General features: G+C 41.9%; 1 protein-coding gene across 2 annotated transcripts in view; it reads left to right on the forward strand.

The window, feature by feature from the left end:
* Nucleotides 1–6,269: 6,269 nt before the first annotated feature.
* LOC139583970 (serine/threonine-protein kinase 32A-like) overlaps nucleotides 6,270–14,585 on the forward strand; it is an 81,889-nt gene continuing 73,573 nt past the window's right edge. For both annotated transcript variants that reach the window (XM_071415459.1, XM_071415467.1), the window contains exon 1: nucleotides 6,270–6,750. The gene's annotated coding sequence lies outside the window, so the exon portion shown is untranslated. The remainder of the gene's footprint in view (nucleotides 6,751–14,585) is intronic.

The following is a 14,585-nucleotide window of genomic DNA, read 5'->3' on the forward strand; positions in this document are numbered from 1 at the left end:
CAGCTTTACAAGGGAGGAATTCTTCCTTCCATCCCACTATTTTCAAAAGCGAATTTGATTATATCTATGAAATTAAAAAACAATTATGATGATGTTAAAAAAAAAAAATTTTTTAAACTAAAGTCTACTTAAAGTTTGCAACCGTGCCCACAATAAATACCAATTAAACAGCACAGTAGTCCCATGACAGAAGCATCATCATTCATTCCAAGTGGTTAAAGGTGGTCTGGTCTTATTTTGAGGGGTGCCATTTGCCTCGGAGAGTGGAGGGGTGAGCCCTGGTCTCATGAAGATGGATAGTTTGGACTGAAATAATTTTGGCATGATCCACTAGTAGTAATAGAGAGTGTGCACTGTAAGCAAATCCCTCACCCAGTCAATCCCATGACCTTGGACGGGACCACACAATTAGGAGGTAGGAGGCAGCGGTGCCATGCAATTCCTAACGGATGGTTACACTATGGAGCCTCAATTCAAGTCATGACAGATTTGGACGCAGCCACAGGGAGAACTCTGTCCCAAAGTTGCGCATTCTTTTCTCTGTCATAATTGAATGCATTGCTTAGGCTTCAGAGGCTGCGTTCACACAGGCAGTCCAATTCTGATATTTTTTTCACTTTGACCAATCAGATCAGCACTGATAAAGAGCTGATGTGAAAAGATCTATAATTGGGCAAAAGACCAATTAGTGGACAAATTAGCAGAATTTGGCTGCCTGTGGAAAGTGATGTGGAAATGAACATACATATAGTTTATAACAATTTCAAGAGCATGCAATCCATGTGTGACCTGTGACCTCATAACGTTTGAGGACTATGAAGATTATCGTTTTTGATTTGAATTGTAAAGTCATGTGTGTTCTACATTTTGGCATGGTAAATGCTGATATGGAATTCATTAAATTGTATAGTTTATTACACAATTAATTATGAAGGTGTTAACCCCCAAAATGTGTTTCAAAACTATTTCCACAGTCATATTTTGGGTTCTCTATAGCAGTGCTTCCCAAACTTTTTATAGTCCCGTACCCCTTCAAACATTCAACCTGCTGCGTACACCCTCTAGCACCAGGGTCAGCGCACTCTCAAATGTTGTTTTGTTGCCATCATTGTAAGCCTGCCACACACACACTTTACGATACATTTATTAAACATAAGAATGAGTGTGAGTTTTTGTCCGCAACCCGGTTCGTGGGAAGTGACAAAGAGCTCTTATAGGACCAGGGCACAAATAATAATATAATTAGTAATCAATCATTTTGCTCTTTATTTAGCCATCTTACATATAAAACTTTATTTGTTCATCGAAAATTGTGAATAACTCACCACAGGTTAATGATAAGGGTGTGCTTGAAATTATGCACATAACTCTGCAATGTTGGGTTGTATTGGAGAGAGTCTCAGTCTTAAATCATTTTCCACACACAGTCTGTGCCTGTATTTAGTTTTCATGCAAGTGAGGGCCGAGAATCCACTCTCACATAGGTACAGTACATGGTTGCAAAGGGCATTAGTGTCTTAACAGTGCGATTTGCCAAGGCAGGATACTCTGAGCGCAGCCCAATCTAGAAATATGGCAGTGGCTTCTGATTAAATTAAATTTTCATAGAACCGCTTGTTGCAATTTTGATGAGACTCTCTTGTTCAGATATTGGTAAGTAGACTGAAGGCAGGACATGAAAGGGATAACGAATCCAGTTGTTTGTGTCATCTGTTAGGGAAAGTACCTGCGTATGTAACGGATGTGAAATGGCTAGCTAGTTAGCAGTGGTGCGCACTAATAGCATTTCAATCGGTTACGTCACTCGCTTTGAGGCCTTGAAGTAGTGGTTCCCCTTGCTCTGCAAGGGCCGCGGCTTTTGTGGAGCAATGGGTAACGATGCTTCGTGGGCGACCGTTGTTGATGTGTGCAGAGGGTCCCTGGTTCGCGCCCGGGTCGGGGCGAGGGGACGCCGTAAAGTTATACTGTTACATTGATGCTGTTGACCCGGATCACTGGTTGCTGCGGAAAAGGAGGAGGTCGAAAGGGGGGTGAGTGTAACGGATGTGAAATGGCTAGCTAGTTAGCAGTGGTGCGCGCTAATAGTGTTTCAATCGGTTACGTCACTCGCTTTGAGGCCTTGAAGTAATGGTTCCCCTTGCCCTGCAAGGGCCGTGGCTTTTGTGGAGCGATGGGTAACGATGCTTCGTGGGTGACTGTTGTTGATGTGTGCAGAGGGTCCCTGGTTCGCGCCCGTGTCGGGGCGAGGGGACGGTCTAAAGTTATACTGTTACACGTAATTGCGCACCCAACTCACTCAGGTGCTTTGCTATATCACATTTGACATTGTCCGTAAGCTTGAGTTCATTTGCACACAAAAAAATTATACAATTATGGAAAGACCTGTGTGTTGTCCTTGTTAATGCAGACAGAGAGGAGCGCCAACTTCTTAATCATATCCTCAATTTTGCGGCGAGTCCCTGTAATCCTAGATTCAGATCATTCAGGCGAGAAAAAACATCACCCAGATAGGCCAGTCGTGTGAGAAACACGTCATCATGCAAGTGGTCAGACAAGGGAAAATGACGGTCAGTAAAGAACTTTAATCTCATCTCTCATTTAAAAAAAACGTGTCAATATTTTGCCCCTTGATAACCAGCGCAATTCTGTATGTTGTAAGAGAGTTACATGGTCGCTGCCCATATCATTGCATAGTGCAGAAAATACACGAGAGTTCAGGGGCCTTGCTTTAACAAAGTTAATCATTTTCACTGTCGTGTCCAATACATCTTTCAAGCTGTCAGGCATTCCTTTCGCAGCAAGAGCCTCTCGGTGGATGCTGCAGTGTACCCAAGTGGCGTTGGGAGAAACTGCTTGCACGCACGTTACCACTCAACTACAGTGGGGAGAACAAGTATTTGATACACTGCCGATTTTGCAGGTTTTCCTACTTACAAAGCATGTAGAGGTCTGTCATTTTTATCATAGGTACACTTCAACTGTGAGAGACGGAATCTAAAACAAAAATCCAGAAAATCACATTGTATGATTTTTAAGTAATTAATTTGCATTTTATTGCATGACATAAGTATTTGATCACCTACCAACCAGTAAGAATTCCGGCTCTCACAGACCTGTTAGTTTTTCTTTAAGAAGCCCTCCTGTTCTCCACTCATTACCTGTATTAACTGCACCTGTTTGAACTCGTTACCTGTATAAAAGACACCTGTCCACACACTCAATCAAACAGACTCCAACCTCTCCACAATGGCCAAGACCAGAGAGCTGTGTAAGGACATCAGGGATAAATTGTAGACCTGTACAAGGCTGGGATGGGCTACAGGACAATAGCCAAGCAGCTTGGTGAGAAGGCAACAACTGTTGGCACAATTATTAGAAAATGGAAGAAGTTCAAGATGACGGTCAATCACCCTCGGTCTGGGGCTCCATGCAAGATCTCACCTCGTGGGGCATCAATGATCATGAGGAATGTGAGGGATCAGCCCAGAACTACACGGCAGGACCTGGTCAATGACCTGAAGAGAGCTGGGACCACAGTCTCAAAGAAAACCATTAGTAACACACTACGCCGTCATGGATTAAAATCCTGCAGCGCACGCAAGGTCCCCCTGCTCAAGCCAGCGCATGTCCAGGCCCGTCTGAAGTTTGCCAATGACCATCTGGATGATCCAGAGGAGGAATGGGAGAAGGTCATGTGGTCTGATGAGACAAAAATATAGCTTTTTGGTCTAAACTCCACTCGCCGTGTTTGGAGGAATAGAAGGATGAGTACAACCCCAAGAACACCATCCCAACCGTGAAGCATGGAGGTGGAAATATCATTCTTTGGGGATGCTTTTCTGCAAAGGGGACAGGACGACTGCACCGTATTGAGGGGAGGATGGATGGGGCCATGTATCGCGAGATCTTGGCCAACAACCTCCTTCCCTCAGTAAGAGCATTGAAGATGGGTCGTGGCTGGGTCTTCCAGCATGACAACGACCCGAAACACACAGCCAGGGCAACTAAGGAGTGGCTCCGTAAGAAGCATCTCAAGGTCCTGGAGTGGCCTAGCCAGTCTCCAGACCTGAACCCAATAGAAAATCTTTGGAGGGAGCCGAAAGTCCGTATTGCCCAGCGACAGCCCCGAAACCTGAAGGATCTGGAGAAGGTCTGTATGGAGGAGTGGGCCAAAATCCCTGCTGCAGTGTGTGCAAACCTGGTCAAGAACTACAGGAAACGTATGATCTCTGTAATTGCAAACTAAGGTTTCTGTACCAAATATTCAGTTCTGCTTTTCTGATGTATCAAATACTTATGTCATGCAATAAAATGCTAATTAATTAATTAAAAATCATACAATGTGATTTTCTGGATTTTTGTTTTAGATTCCTTCTCTCACAGTTGAAGTGTACCTATGATAAAAATGACAGACCTCTACATGCTTTGTAAGTAGGAAAACCTGCAAAATTGTCAGTGTATCAAATACTTGTTCTCCCCACTGTATGTCTCCCTTTCATGGATTTTGCGCCATCAGATACCAACACATATTGACCACCAAAGTCCATTTGATGTCACAAAGCTGTCCAGTACTTTTTTTAAAATCCTCTCCTGCTGCCCTGGTTTCCAGTGGTTTGCAGAAGAGGATGTCTTCCTTAATTGACCCCCCATATACGTAACAGGCATATACCAGGAGCTCTGCCAGGCCCGCCACATCTGTTGACTCATCCAGCTGTAACACATAGAATTCACTGGCTTGTATGCGAAGCAGTAATTGTTTCAAAACATCTCCTGCCATGTCACTGATGTGTCGTGAAACAGTGTTGTTTGATGAAAGCATTGTTTTGTATAGTTTTTTTGGCCTTTTCCCCCAGCATTGTCCCAGCCATATCCGCGGCAACAGGAAGAATTAAGTCCTCCACAATAGTATGGGGCTTGCCTGTCCTTGCCACTCGGTAGCTCAAAATATAAAACGCTTCTAGCCCCTTCTTATTAGTGGTATCTGTTGCTTTTATACATGTCTTACTACTCGAAAGTCGTCTTAATTTTCGCTCAAAAAACTCCTGTGGCTTGCCAAGAGTGAAGGTTTCATCAAGTTGGGAGATAGTACTTTTGAACATATAACATACTGTGGCTGAGGAAAGGCACGACTACTCCCAATATAAGTGAACCCCAAATCAATGTAGTTCTCATCATATTTGCACCCCTTCGATGGTCCAACGTCCCTGTCTGTTGTTCGGTGCTTTCACGGGTAAGGGGGCAGTAGCTCTCAGCTGCATCAGATTCACAACTGTCAGTGTCCATGCTAGCTGGACTAACAACAAATGTAGAATTACTGATGCTAGCATTGGATGTGCTCGTGTTAGCAGAACAACTTGTGTCATTGACAGGTGCAGGTGTAGTACTGCTGGTAGTAGCAGTACTACCAGTAGAGCTGGTATGTGTCTCTTTGGACACAGGCCTTACTTTTTTTAACCATTTATCAATTTTCGAGCAAAAAGAATGAGCAGCACCTACGTTTGGCTACATACAGACCGTTAGTGGAATTCCCGCGAGAGAGTAACGGTTAAGGTGATTGGATGTTAATTATTTGTCTAGGCTACCTGTCACGCCCTGACCATAGTTTGCTTTGTATGTTTCTATGTTTTGTTTGGTCAGGGTGTGATCTGAGTGGGCATTCTATGTTGTTTGTCTAGTTTGTCTATTTCTATGTGTTTGGCCTGATATGGTTCTCAATCAGAGGCAGGTGTTTGTCTTTGTCACTGATTGGGAGCCATATTTAGGTAGCCTGTTTTGTATTGTGGGTTGTGGGTGATTGTTCCTGTTACGTTGTTCCTGTGGTCACTATTTCGGGACTGTTGCGTCTTCGTTTATTTTGTCAGTTTATTGTTTTTTGTTCTTTATTTGAAAGTATTCTAATAAATATGAATACTCACCACGCTGCATATTGGTCCGATATCTCCTACTCCTCCTCAGACGAGGAGGACGAAGAACGTGACACTACCTGTATTTGACATTGTGTTGTTATTTTGCTGAACACTAGATGGTTTAATTTTATTTTTGGCAGTGAAACGAGGCTACTCAGGCGAGAAAAAAATCTCACCCAAATGTATAGCCCCGTTGAAAAATATAAATGGACTGTTTGAAAGTGTGAAGAATTAATACATGTTTTATACATTTTTTAAAATGTGAATCACATTTTTATTTGGCGTACACCCGACGGCATTCCGAACATATAGTTGCTGAAAATAAATACCTGCGAATAAATCGCCTCCTAAAAATCACAAGGCGAGGGTGAGTAGGCAAGGCAACATTCCATATGATGAGGCGAGCTTTGCGAGATGCACGAGGAGGGAGTTCTATACAGCGTAGCGCCAAGTATCCTAATTATAGTCCAGTCGATATACCGGTGTGTGGAGGTCTCTATTATTCTGCCGTCTGCTGATCTCGTGCAACAATGTAGCAGTTTTCTCTTTTGCTTCATGATACAATTGTATCCTCAGTAGCAACAATAATTTTGACCGAACAGTATAGAAAATACGAGAACACTAATCGCACTTTTATTTTTATTATTTTGTTTTACGATCAATCTGCGCCTCCTTCCCTCATCACTCCAGACAGTCCTTCTTGTGAGTCGGGGCAGGTGTATGGATGCGTCGTCCTAACAAGAAAGTGATGCCGTGGACTGTCCTCTTCTCTTCAAATAGGCTGCCTTACATTTTTTTTTAAACTGGATACGTTATTTATCTAAAAGCCCCGCGGCATTTAAAGGTAGGTTATGATGGTGTCTGCTTGAATGCCTAGGCTACTTTCTATTCAGTGCATGCTTTCTATTTTGTCACTGGATTCTAAGCGGAATGCCCTCCCGTATGGCTCTAAGTCAGCATTGCGATTTCTTTGTACTTCAGCGTTCAAGTGGTTTTTAATATTTTATTTACATTCACTAGGGTGACCTTATCAAGAATAGCAGAAAATGCATACAAAATGGACAGCAAAATCTGATTTCTTTTTAACTTTGTTTATAGCTACCAGTTAACACGCAAATTAAAATATTAAGTTTGCGTTACATTCCGTTATAATGGTGTGCAGTGTTTTTTGAATGCCCATGCCACGCAGGCTGTGTCATACATAGGAATCATACATGCGACTGAACTTAAAGGGATAGTTCACCCAAATTACAAAATTACATATTGGTTTACTTACCCTGTAAGCAGTCTATGGACAAGGTATGACAGCAATCCATTATTTTGTTTTCCTGGCACTGGTAACACATGCTAACCTTTTAGCATTTGTGGCACAAATACCATTCAAATCATGGGACCGATATTAGCATTCTTTGCACGCATGTCCAAATCATCTAAAATTGAGTGTGAAGCTCAATAAAATCACTTAGATAATTTAAACATTATATCGGTCTCATGACTTGAATGGGCTTTGTGCCACAAATGCTAAAACATCGGGAAGTATTGTAACATTAGCCACCCTAGTATGGTGTTGGAAAATGGTGTTTTATTAAACATAATAAAGTTACATTTTATGGAAGTAATTTAGCCAAATGTCTAAATATATTTATTGTATAGGTCTACAGTTTGGGGGACTTTATTGGAAAATTTGGAACAATACTTTTTTCCCGCATTTAATCTATTACTATTATCTAGTGACTGCATTTGATTCTGGGGAGTGGAAAATGCATTCGGAAAAGTATTCAGACCCCTTGACTTATTCTAAAATTGGTTAAATATATATATTTTTCCTTTTCAATTTACACACAATATCCCACAATGACAAAGCAAAAACAGGTTTTTAGATAATAATATAAAAAACTGGAAATATCACATGTACATAAGTATTCAGACCCTTTACTCAGTACTTTCTTGAAGCAGCTTTGGCAGCGCTTACAGCCTTCGAGTTCTTGGGTATGATGCTACAAGCTTGGCACACCTGTGTGTGTTTCTCCCATTCTTCCCGGCAGATCCTCTCAAGCTCTGTCAGTTGGATGGGGAGCATTGCTGCACAGCTATTTTCAGGTCTCTACAGAGATGTTTGATCGGGTTCAAGACTTGTTCCGAAGCCACTCCTGTGTTGTCTTTGCTGTGTGCTTAGGGTCATTGTCCTGTTGGAAGGTGAATATTTGCCCCAGTCTGAGGGCCTGAGCGCTCTGGAGCATGTTTTCATCAAGGATCTCAATGTACTTTTCTCCGTTAATCTTTGCCTCAACCCTGACTAGTCTCCCAGTTGCTGCTGCTGAAAAACATCCTGTCAGCATGATGCTACCACCACCATGCTTTACCGTAGGAATGGTGTCAGGTTTCCTGCAGACATGACGCTTGGCATCCAGGCCAAAGAGTTCAATCTTGGTTTCATCAGACCAGAGAATCTTGTTTCTCATGGTCTGAGATTATTTAGGTGCCTTTTGGCAAACTCCATGCGGGCTGTCATGTGTCTTTTATTGAGGAGTGGCTTCCATCTGGCCACTCTACCATAAAGGCCTGATTGGTGGAGTGCTGCAGAAATGGTTGTCCTTCTGGAAGGTTCTCCCATCTCCACAGAGGAACTCTGAAGCTCTGTCAGATTGACCATCGGGATGTTGGTCACCTACCTGACCAAGGCCCTTCTCCCCCTATTGCTCAGTTTGTCCGGGTGGCCAGCTCTAGGAAGAGTCTTGGTGGTTCCAAACATCTTCCATTTAAGAATGATGGAGGCCACTGTGTTCTTGTGGACCTTCAATGCGGCAGAATTTTTTTGGTACCCTTCCCCAGATCTGTGCCTCGACACAATCCTGTCTCTGGGCTCTACGGACAGTTCCTTCGACCTCATGGCTTGGTTTTTGCTCTGACAAGCACTGTCAACTGTGGGACCTTATATAGACAGGTGTGTGCCTTTTCAAATCATGTCCAATCAATTGAATTTACCACAGGTGGACTCCAATCAACTTGTAGAAACATCTCAAGGATGATTAATGGAAAACAGGATGCACCTGAGCTCAATTTAGAGTCTCATATCGAAGGGTCTGAATACTAAAACCTGTTTTCGCTATGTCATTGTGGGGTATTGTGTGTAGATTTATGTGGGAAAAAATAAATGTAATCCATTTTAGAATAAGGCTGTAACGTAACAAAATTTGGAAAAAGTCAAGGGATCTGAATACTTTCCGAAGGCACTGTATGTAACGGGGGTCAGTGTGCTGCTAACAGCTTTGCTTCCTCCACTGTCTGACTGCCCCATACTGGACTCACACCAGCGATCATCTGCTTCGCAACACAGGTAACTGCCCTCCTTGACAACGTTCCAACGAGTTGAGCCACCAATTGGATGGCTCTACCATCGACATTTCAAGTTAGCTGTGGAGTGAGCTTACGGTACGTTCTTATCTCCGTTACATTCACCCCTTCTACACTCGCTACACAGCGAGCTACCCCGGCCGTTGAGTCCAACAGTCGATCTGGGTCACTGGCCCTCCTTAAAAACATTCCAATGGGTTGACCCACCTAAAAGGTACCAATTGGATGGCTCTATCTGCAACATTTTAAGCTAGCTGTGGAGTGAGTTTACGGCACGTTCTTAACTCCGTTACACCTATACGCAGATTACGCTGTTAAGAGTTAGAAAAGTAGAATCATTTCGAAATTTTGTAGTGAATCAACAGTTTTCCAATAGTTATGTCAGTCAATGACAGTCACTCAAATAATCCTCACCAAATGACTGAGTAGACGTGCAGGGCATGTGCACAGGGGCCCTGACCATAATAGGGCCCCCATATCTTTTTTGTCACTCCGATAGTATATGAACATGGCAAAATGTGTAGCATTGCAGGAAATTATCTTTACACTGCAAAAGTTTCTCTCCACCTCAGGGCGACATCTGTAGAATTGCAGGATATTACCTTTGAGACTGCAAATTCTTCTCTCCGCCACATGGCAAAATTAGAAGAATTGCATGAAATTACTTTCAACACTGCAAAAAAGAAAAACTACTGAAACTATTCTATTTTATCCTCATACTCAAACAAGAATCAGTGTATCACTCCAATAATTAAATATTTCAGAGATAGTATTTAGCTTGCCTGATTTGTCAGCCAGTTTTCAAGTTATCAATTTCCTTAGGGTTAGTATGAAAGCAACCTAATGTAGCAGGGGTAAAAGAAACTCCTGAAACTAGATCCCCTGCATACTAGTCTAGACAAGAAGAAAAAAAACTGTCGGGAGAGGTTCTCTTCTGTACTGTTCAACTAATCCAGTAAATATTGAGGAGGAGTTACGATGGATTGTCTGTCGCCTTGATTTGATTAATCTGGCCCGTGCACCCGAGTAGGCGAAACACCAGGTGAAAGTTGATTGCGTTCGTTTTAGAACTGGACTGCCTCCTGGGCATGAGCCAGCAGTTCAAAGCCCACTGGATCAAGATTCTGTGCTTTCACATTCAAAAGTGATTACCTTTGATAAAAAGGCTGTATCTGCCTTCCAAATGAAAACTAGTTAGAAAATTCGAACATATATTTTATGGAAAAGAGATGTATGTTTCTGGATGATGCATCATGCTGCCTTGTTGACAACATGACCGAGCGGTGCAGATTACTGTTCCTTTTGAGGAGGGTGCTCTTCCTTCACTGCTTCTGCCCATTCAAGTCACGCGCCATAGACCGGTGCCCCGCGGCTCAGCATAATCAAATCCACCCATTGTTAACCCGGTTGTTGGGGACTCGGCAGAGGCTAGTATGAAAGTAGCCTATCCAGCAAACCGGGAACATTCCCAGAACATGAGCTAAGATTCCTGTTAGGTTCTACGGTTTTATCTAACATTGGGATGATAACATCCCAAAAACATTCAAAGAATGTGCAACAGAAGATGGTGAGTACGGACCAGTACATCACAGGGGGCTGAGCTCCCTGCCTTCCAGGACCTCTATACCAGGCGGTATCACGAAAAGCCCCCAAAATGTGTCAAAGAATTCAGCCACCCAAGCCATAGACGGTTCTCTCTGTTACTGCACGGCAAGCATTACCAGTGCACCAAGTCTGGAACCAACAGGACCCTGAACAGCTTCTACCCGAAAGCCACGAGACTGCTGAACAAGACTGCTAAATAGCTAATCAAATGGCTACCCGGACTACCTGCATTGACCCTTTGTTGCACTAACTCTCTTGCACTGAATCTATGCACACACACTCACACATACTTACACTGACACCCCAACACACATACACACACTACATACGCCCACACACACATAACATTAACACAACACATGCACACACATGCATACTGATGCCACACACACACTCACACACATACACACACACTTTCACACTCACCATGTACGTCACTTTACCCCTACTTATATGTCCATAGCTACCTCAATAACCTCGTACTCTTGCACAGCGACTCGGTACGGGTACTCCCTGTATGTTATAGCTATGCTATTTTGACTTCTTATTGTTACTCGTTATTGTCTGTGTATTTATTCCTCGTGTCACTATTTCATATTTTTCTTTTGTTTTTTTTCTTCATCTTTAACTCTGCATTGTTGGAAAAGGACCCGTAAGTAAGCATTTCACTGTCACATGTGACAAATAACATTTGATTTGATTTGTATGACTACATGCTGTTAGAATGTCCTATGACTGAAATAATGTGCAGATTGTCAACATATGAAGTGTAAAAAAATAGGGTTGTGTTTGTACTGTATGATTAAAGGCTGTTAAAATGTCTTATGAATGGAATTGAAATGCCATGTGTCTCTATATCACCTACACAATATACACTAACGTTCAAAAGTTTGGGGTCACTTAGAAATGTCCTTGTCTTTAAAAGAAAAGCACATTTTTTGTCCATTAAAATAACATCAAATTGATCAGAAATATAGTGTAGACATTATTAATGTTGTAAATGACTATTGTAGCTGGAAATGGCTGATGTTTTAATGGATTATCTACATAGGCATACAGAGGCCCATTATCAGCAACCATCACTCCTGTGTTCCAATGGCACGTTGTGTTAGCTAATTCAAGTTTATACTTTTAAAAGGCTAATTGATCATTAGAAAACCCTTTTGCAAATATGTTAGCACAGCTGAAAACTGTTGTCCTGATTAAAGAAGCAATTAAACTGGCCTTCTTTAGACTAGTTGAGTGTCTGGAGCATCAGCATTTGTGGGTTTGATTACAGGCTCAAAATGGCCAGAAACAAAGAACTTTCTTCTGAAACTCGTCAGTCTATTCTTGTTCTGAGAAATGAAGGCTATTCCTTGTGAGAAATTGCCAAGAAACTGAAGATCTCATACAACACTGTGTACTACTCCCTTCACAGAACAGCACAAACTGCCGCTAACCAAAATAGAAAGAGGAGTGGGAGGCCCCGGTGCACAACTGAGCAGGAGGACAAGTACATTAGATTGCCTAGTTTGAGAAACAGATGCCTCTGGGATGCTGGCCTTCTAGGCAGAGTCCCTCTGTCCAGTGTCTGTGTTCTTTTACCCATCTTAATCTTTCATGTTTATTGGTCAGTCTGAGATATGGCTTTTTCTTTGCAACTCTGCCTAGAAGGCCAGCATCCTGGAGTTAAAAGTTAATTTGTGGAATTTCTTTCCTTAATGTGTTTGAGCCAATCAGTTGTGTTGTGACATGGTAGGCGTGGTATACAGAAAATAGCCCTATTTGGTATAAGACCAAGTCCATACTATGGCTCAAATAAGCAAAGAAAAATGACAGTCCATCATTACTTTAAGACATAAAGGTCAGTCTATCCGGAAAATGTCAAGAACTTTGAAAGTTTCTTCAAGTGCAGTCGCAAGAACTTTCAAGCGCTATGATGAAACTGGCTCTAATGAGGACCGCCACATGAAAGGAAGACCCAGAAGTTCATTAAAGTTACCAGCCTCAGAAATTGCAGCTCAAATAAATGCTTCACAGAGTTCAAGTAACGGACACATCTCAACATCAACTGTTCAGAGGAGACTGCGTAAATCAAGCCTGCATGATCGAATTGCTGCAAACAAACCACTACTAAAGGACACCAATAATAAGAGACATGCTTGGGCCAAGAAACATGAGCAATGGACATTAGACCGGTGGAAATTCTGTCCTTTGGTCTGATGAGTCCAAGTTTGAGATTTTGGTTTCCAACCGCCATGTCTTTGTGATCTCCGCATGTGTGGTTCCCACCGTAATCAGAATTCAAGGCACACTTAACCAGCATGGCTACCACAGCATTCTGCAGCAATACGCCATCCCATCTGGTTTGCGCTTATTGGGACTATCATTTGTTTTTCAACAGGACAATGACCCAACACACCTCCAGGCAGTGTAATGGCTATTTGACCAATACGTAGTGTGATGGAGTGCTGCATCAAATGACCTGGCCTCCACAATCTCCCGACCTCAACCCAATTGAGATGGTTTGGGATGAGTTGGACCGCAGAGTGAATGAAAAGAAGCCAACAGGTGGTCAGCATATATGGGAACTCCTTCAAGGCTGTTGGAAAAGCATTCCAGGTTAAGCTGGTTGAGAGAATGCCAAGAGTGTGCAAAGTTGTCATCTAGGCAAAGGGTGTCTAAAATCTAAAATATATTTTTATTTGTTTAACTCTTTTTTGGTTACTACATGATTCTATATGTGTTATTTCATAGTTTTGATGTCTTCACTATTATTCTACAATATAGTAAAAAATAAAGAAAAACCCTTGAATGGGTAGGTGTGTCCAAACTTTTGACTGATACTGTACATTACAGAAGACTGAAATATAACAAAACTGTTTGACATAGAAACACCAGATTTTCAGCTGGTTTTTGAAGTAATGTTTATTAATTATGAAATTATGAAAAAATGTAATATGGCCACTAGGTAATTTGAGGCCACTAGGTAATTTGACTGCAGGAAAGGGCTTCTGAAATGTTCTGGGAACCAGAAGTTGTGCCAACATTCTTACAACACAACGTCCTGTGCAAGCTAACTTAAACATTGTATGAATGTCATCACAACTGAGTACATTTTGTGGTTTTGGATCATATCTCTTGTAATGTACCCACACTGTTCCCACAACCTAATTAAATGTTCTGGGATCCTTTAAAGATCTCAGAAAGGCTGTTCTGTCAACATTCTTGCAACATCAAAGGAATGGTTTGTGCACCCTGATACAAAAAGTATCTGAATGTCAGCACAACTGGACAGTTTTTTGTGTTTTGGGAACACACAAAATGTTGTCTGGGAATGTTCTTGTAACCTCAGGTAAATGTTTTTTGTGATTTTTTTTTGCAGCTTAAAATAAACATTGTAGAATCATCTGCACAACTGGACATGTTTTTGTTGTTGTTGTTGTAAACATATATTTTGTGATGTCACCCCAATGTTCTCACCAGACTTCTCCCACAATATAATGAAACATTCTGGGGACCTTTAAAGAACAAATTAAATGTTTTCTAGGAACGTTCTTGCAAAATCAGGCAAATGTTTTTTACAAACATTCTATAATCATCAGCACGACTGGACAGTTTTTGTGTTATGAGAACATTTGTTGCAACCTAACGAATGTTCTGGGAACTTTCACAGAACCAATTTTGGTTTGCTGGGTATACTCCTTCGAAGAATTTGACAAGTTCACAATCGGAAAG

This window comes from Salvelinus alpinus, chromosome 1 (genome assembly GCF_045679555.1).
Source record: "Salvelinus alpinus chromosome 1, SLU_Salpinus.1, whole genome shotgun sequence".
Lineage (NCBI taxonomy): Eukaryota > Metazoa > Chordata > Actinopteri > Salmoniformes > Salmonidae > Salvelinus > Salvelinus alpinus.